General features: G+C 41.9%; 1 pseudogene; it reads right to left on the bottom strand.

Annotated features, from left to right (window-relative positions):
* Positions 1-16,972, bottom strand: part of LOC131483071 (beta-galactosidase-1-like protein 3) — a 92,375-nt pseudogene that overhangs the window by 36,409 nt on the left and 38,994 nt on the right.

Here is a 16,972-nt window from a genome sequence, read left to right on the forward strand (position 1 = left end):
TTGGGACAATAAAAACCCTGGAGAAATGTTGTTCGGGGCAGCAGCAGCTACCAGGAGTACTGGGGCGTTGCTGCCCATTCGCGAATGAAATAAACCTTTTGCTGTTGCATCCTTCGGCTGGTGTGTGCTGCTTCACTGAGCAACCTCATGTCCCGTTCAGAAGGTCAGGAGTCCAGGACGAGGAATTTGGCCTCGGTCTTAACACACTGAGCATTGCTTCACGATGGTTCTGGCTTGTTCCTTAGTCAGACTAAAGCACAAACAAAGCGTGTTAGAATTCAAGTGAAATCTAGCATGTGCCTTTTGAGCTTCTTCAAAAGCTGAGGCCACCAATTTGGTGGCTGAATCTGCAGCCGCGTTTCCTGATGACAAGGGCCCAGGTAAACCTGTATGGGCTCGAATATGAGTCACAAAGAATTTATCTTTGCGGACCCAAATACAGGCCTGAATTTTAGCAAATAGAGATGCTGCTGTAGAGTGGGAAGAAATTTGGCCAACAGTCTCCAGCACAGGAAGGGAATGGGCAACATATCCACTATCAGAATACAAATTAAAGGGCTGCATGGAAAATGTTTGAAAGACGGCAAGAACGGCCACCAATTCTACAACCTGTGCAGAGACAAAAGATGTGGGGATGGTGGTAACCTGGCCATCTACTACAAAAGCTGCCTGACCATTTGACGACCCATCAGTGAAAACAGTTAAAGCTTCTGGCAATGGTTGAAGAGAGGTTACAAGTGGAAAAACAACAGGATGCAAAATAAAAAACTGTACAATGGGGTCCTTGGGATAGTGGTTGTCAAAATTAACATTTAAAGTGCTCAAAAGTATAGACCAGGTCTCTTCCATATTCTGCAACCACAAAAGCTGCTTCTGAGTGTATGGACCGATAATGGTATCTGGGACCTTCCCAAAATGTCTTAGGCTGCTCTTAGTGGCCTTTTGTATCAATTCTGCTATGGCCAAATAGTAAGGCACAATTGTCTTAGCAGGAGAGACATGCAAATGTTCCCACAAAATAGGTCCCTGCTGATAAAATACCCCTGTAGGAGTATATGAGGATGCTATAACAATAAATAAAAGTGGGGTACTGTAATCAATCCTGGTCAAATGGGATTGTTCAATAGCTATCTCAACCTTGCGTAGGGCCTGACATCCCTCCATAGTCAGCACCCTACGGGATGTTGGAGAGGAGTCACCTTTTAAGATATCAAACAAAGGTTTCAAATCTGCATTAGTAAGTTTCAAACTGGGTCTCATCCAATTTATATCCCCTAACAATTTCTGAAAATCATTAAGAGTTCGCAACTTTTCTGTGGCTATGGAAATTTTTTGGGGTTTAACACAATTCTGAAAAAGTTGAAATCCCAAATAATTAAATGGAGAAACAAGTTGTATTTTATCTGGGGCTATAGCTAATCCTGCTTTTTCTAACTCTTGCTGTAACTTACACAAACAGGATTGCAACACTTGAGTAGATAGAGCTGCCAGCAAAATATCATCCATATAATGAACAATCATAACAGAGGGAAAGCTGGCGTGCACTGGTTTTAAGGTGGCAGCCACATAAATCTGACACATAGTAGGACTATTAGCCATTTCTTGGGGTAAAAATTTCCATTGGTACCGTTCAAATGGTTCCTGCAAATTAACAGAAGGCACACTGAAAGCAAAATGAGGTGAATCGTCTGTATGAAGAGGAATGGAAAAAAACAATCCTTTAAATCGATCACAACAATATTAAAATCTTTTGGAATGGCAGAAGGCAGCGGTAATCCTGGCTGCTGTGATCCCATTATCTCCATGGTAGCATTCACTGCTCTGAGATCCTGTAAGAGTCTCCACTTCCCTGATTTCTTTTTAATCACAAAAATAGGTGTATTCCATGGCGAAGTGGAAGGGACAATATGTTCAGCAGCCAGCTGTTCTTGAACTATTTCCTTAACGGCAGCTAGTTTTTCTGTAGAAAGGGGCCATTGGTCAATCTAAACGGGTAGGGAACTTTTCCATGTAATCTTCTGTGGAGTAACCTCAGCTGCCATCACAATGGCCCCTAGGAAAAATGCCCTAGCCCTTTCTTATCCTTCTTATGTTCCACGGAGATTGGTTGAGTAATTCCTTGCAGCTTTCTTCCTATACCTTTTCCAGGAATGTAGCCGTACCTCTCCATCTGCTGCATAGCTAATTCCTGACCAGATACTAATACTGCCCCCATTTGTTGCAAAACATCTCTCCCCCACAAATTAACTGGCAGACGTACTACATAGGGGGTAACATGGCCACCATTTCCTTCCTTATCCCTCCAGGCTAGAGGCCTGGAGCTAGCAAGGGGGCTTTGGGTAATCCCCAATCCTTGCAGAGTGGTCATGGTGGGTGTAACAGGCCAACCTGGGGGCCAATATTTCTGTGAAATAAGAGTGGTGTCAGCACCAGTGTCTAGAAGCTCAGTAAATTTCTTTCCTTCTATACTCAACTCCAAGTAGGGCGGCCTGCCATATCAGCAACCCAATAAACAGAGGCTTCGCCACTGGAACCAAACCCTGCTTTCTTCTGTCCAGGCCTGCAAGCATTATCTGACTTCACTGCGGGGAGCAGCACTAACTGTGCTATTTGTGCCCCTTGGGGCAAAACTGCAACTCCAGCATGAATACTGGCTAAAACTTTAATTTCTCCTGTATAGTCTGCATCAATCACTCCTGGGGTAATATGAACTCCTTTCAAGGCCGTGCTGCTACATCCCAGCAGAAGCCATACAGTGTCAGGGGGTAGTGGCCCATAAACTCCTGTAGGAATAGCCTGTACCCCCATTTGGGGTGTCAATACGATGTAGGAGGTAGTATAGAGGTCCCATCCTCCACTGCCTGGGCTCCCTCGGGCAAGGTCATGAATGGCCTTTGTCCCTGAGGAACAAACTGAATCGCTGCCCCGTACATTGGTGCTTGCGGGGCCCAGAGCTGGCCCCTGCTCCCATTTCCCGGCACAGATGGCTGCCTGGAGAAGTCTATCTTGGACCTGCATTCATTTGCCCAATGTTTCCCACATTGGCATCGAGGGCAAACTCCTGGGGACTGCCTGTCCATATTAGCAGCCTGTGCACAACCTTGGAGTGGGCAGTTCCAGAGGATATGCCCTAGCTGGCCACATTTAAAACATTCTTGTTTTGGGTGAGCTCCCGAGCCCACGGTTGTGCCACCACGCAATGCCTCTGCAATGGCTGCACCCATTATCTGTCCTTTCCTGATGTCCTTACAAAGTTTAAGATATGTGTTAAGGGGCTCATGCTTCCAAGGTCTAATTGCTTCCTGGCACCATTTGTTGTCATTATCATATGCTAGTTGCTTTACAAAAGGCATGGCTTGATCTGCATCACCAGATACCCTATCTGCAGTTACCAGTAGGCGATCTACAAATGCCTGGTAAGGCTCGTCCGGGCCTTGGACAATTTTAGAGAGATGTAAATGTCGTGAGCCCTTAGATGATAAAGACTTCCAGGCCCTTACTGCAGCAGCAGCGGTCTGTGCATAAACTCCTGGGTCATAATTAATCTGATCCTGTACATTAGCAAAATTCCCCTCTCCTGTCAACATATCATGATTTCTCTCAGGAAAGCCTGCCTGAGTATTTTGCCGTGCTGTGTCAAGGCAAAGCTCAAAAACTCAGATTTCCACATTAGAAAATCGCCCCCATCCAGAGTAGCCTTACAGAGCTGTTTCCAATATGCCGGAGTCAAATTGTTAGGTGCTAAGTCTTCAATCATGGAAACAGTAAAGGGGGCTGATGGGCCATATGTGGCAACAGCGTCCTTCAGACTCTTTATGTCCTTACAGGACAGTGCCAGGTGCTGTCTAATTCTCTGCCCCTGTTGATTCTCTATCTCAACTACCGGGAAGGTAAAGCACCTAGCAAGGGTAGCTGCCTCAGGGTCTCCCTGCTCCTGTGATTGCTTTACTGCACATTCCACAGCTGAGAAAGAAGTTGAAAGTGGGGGTCCAGCACAAGCCCCAAAAGTGCATCCACTCTGTTCCTGCCTCAACTGAAGGGAGAGGCGCTGAAGTTGCTCTTGTAAACCTTTTACAACTGTGCTCAGATATGATGGTGCCAATGGCTCAGGCGGCGCAGAGAGCTCCATGCCTGTCCAGGAGGGACGTTTGTTTGGCACACGCTCTACAGGTGGAGGATCCTCAGCAAACTCACTTCCATCCTTTTCCTCCTCAGCCTCCTCAGAAGAGGACCACGAATCTCCTTCGCGCACTTTCTCCAGACTTTGTCTTGTCTGGAGTTCCTTCTCCTTATTTACCCTGGTTTGCAGCTCTCTCCTACTTTTAACGGACAATTTCTTACGGCGGGCTTCCACCACTGCTTGACGGGATGACCAAGCAATATTTAGCAAGCGCCAGAGAAAAAGGATGACTACATTGAAAGCAAACCATGGGAATATGTCGCAGACAGTTTCAAAAAAACTCTGCGAGGCCTTAAGCGTAGTGTCGGTGCCTAGTGACCGGAGCAGATCTCGGATTCCCTTAATTACCTGCATTTTAGAGAGTTCTTGCCCCATGATAAATTTTACTTATGCCCCTGCAAAAATTTTAAAACCTGCCTCTAGATTTCCAGGGTCCCTCAGATTGTCCCTTGTGCCCCAAGACCGGGAGAAGGTCTGGGGATGAAATTAATTATTCCCCTCTAGAGTTAAATCCTAAACCTGCCTCTGGATTTCCAGGGTCCCTCAGATTGTCCCTCATGCCCCTGAATGGGGAGAAGGTCTGGGGATGAGATTAATTTGCCCCTCCAGAGTTCCAGGGGTCCCTCAGATTGTCCCTCGTGCCCTAGCACAGGGAGAGGGCCTGGGGATTAAATCAGTTATGCCCCTGCAAAATTTCCAAATTCCAAATTCTTAATTCAAAATTCCTTAATTCCTAATTCCTTAATTCCTTACCTTCATAGTTCCAGGGGTCCCTCAGACGTCCTTTGCGCTGTGCCCCACGTGGGGCACCATTTGTCGTGGCTAGCTGAGCCGGCATATTAGGCACAGCGAATGTCCGAGTGAAAAGCACTGACACACGGAGACCATGATGGTGTTAGAAGTGCTGGGAGCCGTCTCCCCAGCCGTCTCTCTCCAAGCCTCTTTATTACCATATTATATCCTCTTCCCCCAAGCCCATCAACAGGACAATAGGACGCCAATGAGTCTGCAAAGGCCAGGTGCTACTGCCGTAGGCCCGGTTCCTGAATGCTCAGCTTAAGGAATGTAAATCAACTCCTCAGCCCACAACAGACCACCTTGATGCAATCTCATCCCATTGTTTGCATGGACACTCAACCACTCCACTAAGAATTCTGAAATCTATTGAGGCATTATTTGCCCCTGTGAGATGGCTTTTGCAAACAACGTGAGCTTGACAGTTAATGTTATTGATAATGTCTTGGTGAGTGAGCCTTTAACAGCGCACAGCAGTACAATTAAACCCATGCCGTTTCTGGACACCTTATTGTGTGCCTACCCATTGCCCTGAAATCTGGCCCAGACATATAGCATGCCTTCTGGGAAGTGGCTTGATAAGAATTTTACAAACTAATGGAAATGATGGGAGTATGAGCAGAAACTGCTGTGGCAAAAAAATATTGTTGCTGTGACCTTAAAGGTTAGCCTTGCAACTATTTAGAGCATAGAAAATGTAGTTGTTTTAGCTGGTTTCATAATTGTTTAACTAGAGGAAATATAGGGCAAATTTATTAACATCATAGAGATATACTTTGGTTTATTGTTTGTTTATGAGGTTGTAGAGCCTAGAGTTGTTGGGGGATTTAATGTTTGAAACTTTTTGTCTTGGATCCTTATGGTTTTTTTTCCCCTTTTGTTGTATTTCTCCGACTAAGTGATAGATAAATTGTGAAAATAAATTGTAGTAGGAATGTTTTACTGATTAGTAGGCAACCATCTGTGCCTCGGCCTTGGAGTTCTGACTGTCATCTAATGGCTACTTCTGAAGAATGAATAACGGCTTGCTTTAAAGAAACTGATTATAGTAACTTACAGCATTATCTTTAAGAGCACCTGGTTGACCATGAAATAAAAAATAAAATAATCAAACATCTGTGCATACCCACTTAGTCATGAGGTTAAAATAGAACAATCAAATGACTGTGCAGAGGCTTGTGTTGTGTCTGAGTAAATAAAAAGGACACCTTCTTCTTGAGCTGTAGCAAGAGTGCACCAAGTGTCAGTGTCTGTGTCTTTCTTTATCACCAACTCCACGCACCCTTCTCAAGCTCTGAACTCAGCTGGAGCTGGACTCCGGCACCCACCCTATGGTTTTGCTTTGAGTTAATTTAAAGCACACACACACACACACACACACACATACACACACACAATGTGTTCCAGTGCTTGAAGAGAAGTGGTGGACCTGCTTACCGGGAGGCTCAGGGATGTGTCCTTGGGAGAAGAACCAGCCTTCAAGATCCCCTTGTAGAAAGCAGGCCCCAGAGGATTACTTGCAGCAGGTTTCCAAGTTGCAGAGCGGAGCCTGGGAACGTCCAAGACAGGAGAGGAAGGAAAACGCATTCTGGCTCTCATCTCAATATTGCCCTTAGATTGCCATACAGGGCTAGGATTCTTTCTCAATGAGATGGGGAGTATTCCGAGTGCAACCAGGGTGCTTATTGTATAATTCCACATTCTGAAACATCATCACTGGAGTCTATGTCTTCCCTTTGGATCTCGGGCTCCTCACTTGCAAAGGAAGTGCTGTGCAGCCACACTGTGAGTTTGCCCCCACCAGGCAGTGGAGCTTTGGGGATATGAGCCCTAACACCTCCCATGATGAGTGTCTCATACCTCACCAGACCTGATCATATGTTCCTGGGTATCCATATCTGAAACCCAAATAGTTCTTTCTTTAAAATCAGCTTTGGGTATTTTGTCCCAGCAGAGTAAAACAGATTAAGCTAGGAAATCAGTACACAGCCGTAGGGTTGTTACTATAAAGAGATCAGAACATGCAGAAGTGGCATTGAAATTGTCTATGTGTAGTCTTGGAACACTTTGTTGAAATAGGCTAGAAAGGGTAGGTGTTGTTAAAGGAGTCACAGAGAGAGCTGACATGGACCCAGAAGACAAAAAGATCAGGGAAGAAGGATCACACCTTCAAGGTTGGTTAGCTGATTTTCACCATGGTGCGGGTAGTGATAAGAACAGAAAAAACTAGTAAAGATTATGCTGACAAGCCCCCGGTAGAAATTAGCAATATCAATGTAAGTCAGAATACAAGAGCACCCTTGTCTCAAAGCAGCAGGAATTTGGTTGACCTGTGCCCACGGATTTTCTGGAAGTCTGAACTTAATGAAATACTGGGTGAGAACATTTGAGTACAACAAAGTGTGCAAGCTGCTGTTTGGTTTCCATTAACCAATGAAGTCTACATATTGGAAGAAAAATGCAAACTAAAGACAAACTTCGTAATCAAATACAAAACAGTCAAAATTAGAACATTTTCAGGTTGGCTAACAAAAGTGGAGGAAAAATGTATAAATAGCACCCAGAGGCTTTTTGCTAAGGAAAGGAGATACAAAGAAGTCTGGTACTTCACTTCAAAACAATGGAACAAAAGCCCAGGTGGCATGTCAGAAATATCCCGACATATGTCCATCTCAGGCCTAAAGGCCTGCAAGGGACGCACAGTTCCAGGAAGTAGGCCTAGGCCACTACTCATGCTCAGCCTAGGGCCGTCTTAAGAATCGGTTCCCAGCTGTCCATCAAAGCACTCTATGGCCATACATGGCTCCTGGTGCCACTCTGCAGGAAGGAAGCATAAAATTGTGACAGCATTCATGTGATGTTAATTCTGAAGTTGCACAAAGCAAGGGTATTAGAGAACATACTTTCACTAAGCTTCCCAAGAAAAGCCTGAGAAGTGTTGGGTTCAAAACACAAAGGGGAGCCACTGCATGAAAATTTCTGTCAGAATGTTTAATGGAGTCAAGTAGACGAAAGCCAGCATTGAGATCCTAGAACATCAAAGCCAACAGCAGCATGCAACACAGCTCTGGGAAAGCTACAAGCACTGGCACACAAGCCAGCAGGAGATTTCAGCCACTTGGGCTGACAGCAGCACGTCTTGAGGCCACACCTTCCAGCACAGTGTGCATAGAACACTTGACTTAATTTTCAGTGAATGCGTTGTTGCACTTTGGTCTTGCTAGGAGCCTGGAACTCCTTTCTACTTCTGATTTCTCTCCTTGGGAGTAAGAGCCCTGATCTTCATACCATCTCATGATTATGCCCAAGAAGTACTTTTTAATTCACAGATGGAAAGCGTTTGCCTTCAGATGAGTCACAGATGGATCTTTCATTTTGCCCTTTTGACTGATACTGGAACAAGTTAAGATTTGTGGAACTATTAAAAGGGTATGAATTTCTTCACATTTTGGCAAGGATAATGAACTTTGAAGGTCAGAAAAAGAATGCCATTCTTTCCCAATTTCCATGTGTTAGAATCTTATTCTCTAATGTGTAACTTTAAAGTGGTACAATCTTTAAAAGCTGGGTCCTGGTGAGAGATTATTACACGACGGTATCATTATCTTCAAAAGAAATTGATGTTTGTTCTACAAGGTGGATTATTTCAGTGAGCTTGGGTATTCAGCTCTCTATGTGTCTCTTCTACACATGCTGCTGTGCACCGTGAGTACCTCACTATAGTCAGTCCTAGGCTAGACCCATAATCTTCAGGATTATTTTCTTTACAAACAGCCTAGCTTCCAAAATTTCATTATAATAAAATAACATGAAGTAAGACAACCAACATTAAAAGTACCCATTGGAAATAAGAAGGAGCATACCTATTGAAGAAGTCCATTTTCATCTCTGTTGGGGTCCATGCAGTGGATGTGGGGGACACGAGGGTGTGAAGACATTGTTCCATTGCTGGCAGGGCCGCAAGGAACCTCCCGCTGAGACAGGGCCCTGCGGATATCTACAGCCACCTGGATGCAGCTCCACCTTCCTTTGCATGGATACCAGACCACCCTGCGAAAGAATTCTAATCTTCCCAGGCATTTTTGCTATTGTGAGATTGGCTTTTTACACAATGTGAACTTGGAGGTTAATGTCAATGATAATGTCTTACAAAAGGGCCTTCTATTATTCCTACTGTTTTGGCTGTCCCCATTGACCTTATGCTAATCAAGGGACCTGTATTTAGGGTTTCATTCTTTCCTTAATCTTTAGGTTCTCCTTTTCTTTGTGATACAAGATTAGGTTGTAGGATAAGAATTGTGGCAGGAATTTCTATTGTTTTGAATAAAGCAGATGGCAGGGTTGTCCTTAGAAACACCCACTTGACCATGAAGTGGAAAGTCTGACCCAGAGTTTGACTGGTTCTGTATAAATAAAGCTGACAGTTTTACTGCGTCGTCCACTATCATTATGGAATCCTAGTGGTCCGTCTCTTTCTTTCTCTGCGCCGACTCCATGCACACTTCACGAGTTCTGAACCCCAGGCCAGAGCTGGACTCCGGCACATCTCAAGAGAATAAATAGTGAAATCATTCAGGAAAATATCGTTGAGGCGAACATATCCAACTATTCCTGAAGGCAGGAGAGGGAATGTGAGAGAAGCATGGACATTTTCTAGAGTGGAGCAAAGAAATGTAAGCATGTAGATGCCATCAGGATCAGGAAGCATCCGAGAAGGAAAACATTCGTCTGAAATTCTATGGCTAAAGGAGTTAAAGCTCACAATTTAGTATGAGACATTGCCTATGAATCCCAAAAAGAGATTGGGACTTAGGACAAGCCAGCACTTAATAGCAGCTTCACTCGCCTGCCCTGAAGAAGTACGCAATCCAGGGCAACGAGAAGACACCTGCATTCTAAGGTGTCGGTATCTCCTTTCTGTGGAGTCAAATTCTTCTTCTCAAATTTAATGTAGCCCAATACTGCGTTGAAGCAATTGAAGAGAAGCTAAAGCCTGCTTCTCAAGACCAGAGCCCACCTTTATTTTCTTCCTGCATTTTCCATGAGAAATTGATTCGATCTTCATTCTCCACCAGAATCCTCAAAATCTGACAGTCCTGCTCAGAAAAAAAAGTTTATTGAGACTACACCACCAAGCAAAGCTTTATGAATCATACTTTTCCCCAAGTCATAGATAAAAGGATAAGCAAATGAAAGAAAAGTTCACAGAACCCCAAAGTATACCCTTTCTCATAAGGCCACCATTGTGTTCCTCGCTGCTCAGTCTTTCCTTTCTGCTCTGCTGCTCACATTAGGAAAGACAGGCTAAGACTTGCCTTTGATCAGAGATCCAAACAGGGATTGATGACTGACTCAGGGCATAACAGAGAAATGTGATTTGTGTTTAAACACCTACATAGGTCCTCATGAACCAGGGCCTGGTAGATGCCTTAGGCTTGTAGCCCTTCACTCTTCCAGTTAAGGTCCCAAGGCAGGAGAGACACCAAGGGTAGTCAAAACAGATGTGAAAATCTGTGTGAGTACCCAGGCACATTGGCATTTGAGGAGAGCATTTCCTGGCTCTGTAATTACATACCGTGGACTGAGAAATGTTCACCTGCTGGTTATTCTTATCTAGAAATCCTATTAATGTATAATTCAGAAACACCTGAAAAACAAATGTCAGTGTCATACTTACAGGTTCACGTGCAGAAAGGGAGGAGAATGGTTATTATTTAGACAAAAGGAGGTTTTTATGAGGGAGATCACAGATGCCTGAATGTTATTGGGTTGCAACAGAATTTAGTTTGTTCAGGAAAAAAAAGGATTTCTCTGTGTATTCCCAATGTCCCCTGCATGTCAGATGCTGTCAATATCATCAGATGGTGGTAAAGTGGACCAGTAACTAAATACCTTCCTGCACTGATAGAGGTGTGCCAAACCTTAGCCTGACCAACCAGAGCAACTCAGAAATACCCACCTGTGCTGTATCTTCAACATGAACATACAGATGGCCTACAGTGCAGACGGGAGTCTCGTAGAGGATGAATCCATAGGACTGTCTGCTTCCATTGTTTATAGGAAGATTCTCCATACTGACTGGGATCTTTGATTTGACCGGCTGTGCAGGAGACACGGCAAGAGCCAGAATGATGAGAAGCCTGAAGTCTTCATCCAAAGACTTCTGTCATTTTGTTTTGTCTTGTTTTACCATATACTTGTCCCCAAGGGTGCTCTGAATAAAAAATAATAGAACTGATGCTATGTGATAATGCACTTGTGTTTCATATTCTCTCTGATAAGGTGAGTCAGCAGATGGTGGGTGCTCAGTGAACAGGGAACAATCACAAATAATTATCAGAATTGATCAAAATAGTAAGATAATTGCATTCTAAAGTAATTACTATCAAAAAACAAATACTCATTTAGCATCTTAACTATAACAATCAGCACATTTTCAGCAAGATAGTGTCGGTGGAGCTGAACACCATCTAAACACAAGAGATTTTTTTTTTTCAAAAAGCTCTCATTTTTTCAGGGGAAACATGTAGTCTAATTTGAAAAGGAGAGCAGAAATCCACAGTTCACTGACTTGGCCTGAGAGGCTGTCAGTGAAGACAACGGCTCAGTATCATGGATTCAGAAATGGGAAACACAGGGCTTTTCTTACATGGATTATGCAGTGCAAAAAACAGAATGCACTAAACAGATTCACCTGAGATAAAAAACAAGATTTTCCACTCCCCAGATATCCCTCTTCCCACACATTTGTGCTTCAAGCTCAAACCGCTTCACCATCCACATGGAAGGAGCTGGTGGCTCCTGTGCACATTTCCAATCTTGGACAAACTGCAGAGGATCAGTTTTCATGTTTTTAAAACAAAGTTTCCTGATTGAATCCCCAATCAATGTAGTAAATCCTTCTTTCCCTTCTCTCCAATGGTGAAACATTTACTCACAGCATTTAAGAATGGGAGGGTTTCCCACAGGGGTAAGCAGTACAATACTGTCACAGAAGGATACACAGTCTTAGGCTTATTCTTAGGTAGTGGGGCCAGTGGAGTTTCTGCAATGAAAATGGGTCGCAGGATGAGAGGTGTCTGAAACAAACACATCTTCTCCAAGACTTCCCACCCATCTGTGACCTGTTATATCCCAAAGACAACAAATGACATGAACAATATCCTGAAATGTGTATGCGGTCCTCCAACAATGATGGTCTACAGACAATAACTGACAACTGTCCAGCTGTTTATAACCTACACACATCAGGCAGATTATAAAGTCCTCTGTGACAAAACATTAACCTGTTAGAGTGAGTGATCTCTGGGAGGAAGAAGTCTGGCTCACGTGTTTTTGTTTTTTTTTTTAATCAATGTCATACTTACCTTACTTAGTTTCTAGCTGCTACTACATGGTTAAATATATTTAAATAATTAAAATTAAGTAGAGTGTGTTTTGTACTGTAAAGGGTTTACCCTGTCACACATGGCACTGAGAGCTTTACAAAGGAAAGCTTGTGTAATCTTCACCCACAAGACAAGTTTTTATTTCCATGTTTCATTGAAACAAATAAGATGCGAGGACTAGGACTTGCTCCTGCAAAAACTGCAGTTATGATGTGGGAAACCATGGTCAACTTAACTAGGTTGCCTAGTTCTCTAGAGCATCATTAAACTCTTCCCTTTCTCCGTTCCACAAAATGCCACATGAGGAAAATCAACCTCCAAGTGGTGGTTGCTGAGGTACCTGAGACAGATCCAAGGAGTTCTTGAAGGATGAAATATTTCTCTGTGAAGTCTCCAGCCTCTGTCAGCACAGCATCATAGTCTGTAAGACACCCAGGGTTCTGTCATATGCCATGTAACCTCTACACAACATGTCTCAAACCACGAGAAGGGACAAAAGGAGAGGCATATACTCCTATCTGCAGAATGTTCCATAACAGGCTGAAGCTAGGCACCTAATGACAGCCTACAAACACTCCCACCTTCCTGGGGAACTGACCATGTCATGACATTGGGACCGCCCCTCCAATTTACCTTCTTATTCTTTTGATCCTTGAATCTGAAATTCCTGACTCTGATATCTACACCTAATAACCACCATTATTTGTGCCTTCTCTTTTCTTTTTTAAGTTATTCTATTTACATTAGAAAAGCAAGTTCATGTATATCAAAATTACAGATTAGGGAGCACAACGATACTCCCATCATACCATCCCTCCAACCCATTTTCCCATCCTCTCTCATCTTTCATAACTTTTTAAGAGAACAAAGGTAAGTTGTGAGTAAGATGAGTAAGGCAGAGCTATAAATCCAGAGCAGCCTTTTGCACTACAATGACAGACTGGGGGGACATAGTTAACCATCACAAAAACCAGGAAGGCAGACTTGAAAATTCTCAATAGATCATAGGCTAAAGCTACAAGACCCTAGAACATTAGTAGGACATTCTTTAAGAAATTCCACCCCATCAGTGTGTGGAGGCAACAACACCAGCAAACACTTGCCATAGCTAGTAATGACACCCCTGTGCTTATCATCAACATATGCAGCTCCATTCATGAAGCCAAAGTTGGTCCCACCATGGAACATGTATGCATTGAAGGACAACTCAAGCTTGAGGAATTCTGACAGTTCTCTCAACCTCTGTGGAGGCAGAAGGCAAGAATACAGAGCAAACTGGAAATTAGTGGAAGGTGTCTTTCTTTAATAAAGAATATTTTTATATTTTAGTATTGTTTAAGTTGTATGATACATATATTTTATATCAGTAAAAATTACACACACATACATACATGCTTGTGTATGTTAGCACATGATTACTATGAGAGAAAAAGTATTTCCTGGAAATAAATTCATTTTTAAATAGCTATAAGAAGCAAATATGGTACAAATGTTTAACAACTCAGGAATAATCACTATTTCAGACTGATTTCTCTGGTTATCCCAATCTAAATCATGAAGGAAGAGTCCTGTCTTTTTTTCCCATCTAATTCTATTATTATTATTATTATCATTTTATGATACCATTCCATAGACACTAGGATTTCCCTTATCCCCTTCCCAAGATCCCTTGGGGATCTATATTCCCCTATATTATTACTAAAGTATAATTCTTCATACATTGTCATATGCCCATCTTTGTAGGCATAGACAATGGCAGAGTCCAGCATCCTATTGTCTAGATATAGTAAACGGTTTCATTGGGAGTCCATTTTTTTTATCTGGAATTAGATACACATCGTGCATTTTATCCTCACATTTGGATATGACCGTCTCCATTACACAATTACTATATATATCCCCTAAATGAAAAACACAAAACAAAATCAGAAAGAAAAAGAAAAGAAATTAACAACACCACGAAGTTAAATAACATGCTACTGAATGACTAATGTGTCGCTGAAGAAATGAAAATTAAGAACCCTCTTGAAGAAAATGATGCTGCTGTATGATCTATGAGTCAGTGAAGAATTTAATCAGAAGAAAGTGTTTTGAAGATATGAAACAAACAAAACAAACAAATTCATGAGATAGTTTCTGCGGATTTTTGTTGTTGAAATGTGTCTCCTATAGGTAAAAAAAAATAGATGGATTTTGCTTTTTTAGTTCAGTCTACTACTCTTTCTGTTTGATTGATGAATTTAAGCCATATACATTTAGGGTTAAAACAAACAGGTGGTGATTTTGTTCTGTCATTTTTAGCAATGGGTTGTTTATTGATTTAGTCATCTGTTGTTATTTTACTGGGATATTCCTCACATTTGTCTTTGGTTTAAGTGCGTGCTATTCCATCATCTTCTTTGGAGATGTGACTGTCTAAGACAAACTTCCATTTTGCTTTGTGCAGATTTCTTTTTTAACTTTGCCATAACTACACTGGATTAGTAATTCAAAAAGCTGCATAATGTGAAACCATATATTATTGATTGTTTTGCATTTTAATGATCTGCTAGCCCCACTAAGTTATAAGCTAAGTGCAGGACAGGTGTGATATACTGTATATTCACCAGGCATATCTTTAGGGACTGGGTGCTTGCAATTAACAGGAGATCAATAATGATTTCTGATTGAATGAGTGAATTATTTAGTGGAGACTTGTGTGTGTGCATAATCTGTGACTCGGAGGCATCTCTACATGGAGTAGAGCATCAGCAAACTCTTACCTTTCTTCCTTGGAAGAGACTGCTTATCTCCCCATTTCTTGTACCAGCCGACCCAGTATTCCATAATCAGAATGGGTTTATTTTTCTAGAAACAAGTAAAATCAAACACTAAGGCCTGAGGAAATGGATGAGAAACACCATGAGCCCCAGTGTAAAAGATCAGACATTCATGAGGTCATGCTTCATGAGCTTCTCCCCCTTTCCAGCTTTCCCTTTTGATCCATCCTTCCCCTGTCATGTCTTCATCAACAGTCATTGCTTTGGGTCCTCCTTTCCGCCATGTCTCCTAATTCCTTCCAGCGTCATGTGCCTCCATTCTGTATATGGAGAGCAGTGATTCCAGCATTGAAAGAATCTGAATACACAGGAACCTGATTAGGATTCTTCTGTGGAGCCTGAGGATCAAAGGTCTCATGTGTCTCAGAACAAAGTTAGCACCCAATCCCCAGTTTCAGCCTGTTAAATTGCAGATATATGTTTGTTCATCACATTGTTAACTTTATTTATATCTTTATCCGATTGTATTCAACCTCATCATCTGTGTTAAATTTTTAAGACCATATTCTATCTATTTACTCTTGCTTATTTAACATTTATTTTAAAAGAAAAACTGGCATATTAAAATTTGTGAAATGTCTCAGGGATTTAAGAAATGCAAATTCTATGTATTTAAAAAATCTAAAGCCCTAAAGGTGAATCCTCATTGTTCAGCTTTAGCTGTGTGCTAGGACTGGTTGCACTAGAATATTGGACTTTGTTGCTGTAACAATGCCAGACAGAGATACTATCTTGCACATTTTACCAAGGAAGAAGTTGAGTTGAAGTAATCTGTCTGCACCTCAGTTAGGAAGTAGGATTTGAACTTACTTGCCTATTTTTAGAATGTATACTCCTAATTCTGACACCATGCTGCCTCTTACTTGTATGCATCTTATGATCCAGGCAGTGTGTGTGAAAGCAGTACATTTCTCAACACTCCTGGGATAATTCTTAGTTAAACTTTAGGCATTTCTTTAAAAATCCATCTTTGATTTCCTAAACTGTCAGTGGCCACAGGCTTTCATGATGATACCTGCATTCCATTTCTAAATATTTTAGAAATTATTTTATTTAATAAACAAATTTCCTGTATTTTACTATACAGTTCTGGGAGCAAAGTGGTACTTCCTTCTCAGTCTTTCCTCCTGCCCACTTTCCCTGCCAACTCTCCACCTTCCCGACTCTTCCTTTTTAAAAATTTTCACCATGAAATATTTTCATATCACTTCACAATCACAGATTTATTACTCTAGTAGATAAAGATTTCACCACATAGCAAGTAGAGGAAAACCTACAATTCCTCAAGAGTATAAACAAAGGCTGAAAATAAGAATAAAATCTCTCAGATAGATTGCATTTTTATGCTCTGTGTGTTAATTACAAGAAGTCAGGACAAGCATTTGTTTATCTTTCAGGGACTGGATTATTTCATTAAGCATATTGGTTTCTAGAAATGCATCTATTTCATTGAAAAAGACAAGATTTAATTAGTTTTGTAGCCAAGAGTTATTTTGCATTATATATATAACACATTTTCTCAGCCAGTCATCCATACCTTAGCTACCAAAACACTCTAAACACTGCTTAAGCCATATGCTCTTTTTATGGGTAAGTGTTTCTCCCACCCCCAAAACAGGAATAACACTTATTGTGTGGAGAGCGTTAACAAGGAATATTTTAGTTAAATTTCTCTTGAGGCATCCACAGGCATTCAGAGAATTTAGCCTCAATCATATCTGGCTGTGATCCAAATGATCATATTCCAAGCTTGGAGAGTTGGGAGTGCAGGACTTATTTTAGCCAATACT

Source organism: Ochotona princeps, chromosome 23, assembly GCF_030435755.1.
Source record: "Ochotona princeps isolate mOchPri1 chromosome 23, mOchPri1.hap1, whole genome shotgun sequence".
In the NCBI taxonomy this organism is placed as follows: Eukaryota; Metazoa; Chordata; class Mammalia; order Lagomorpha; family Ochotonidae; genus Ochotona; species Ochotona princeps.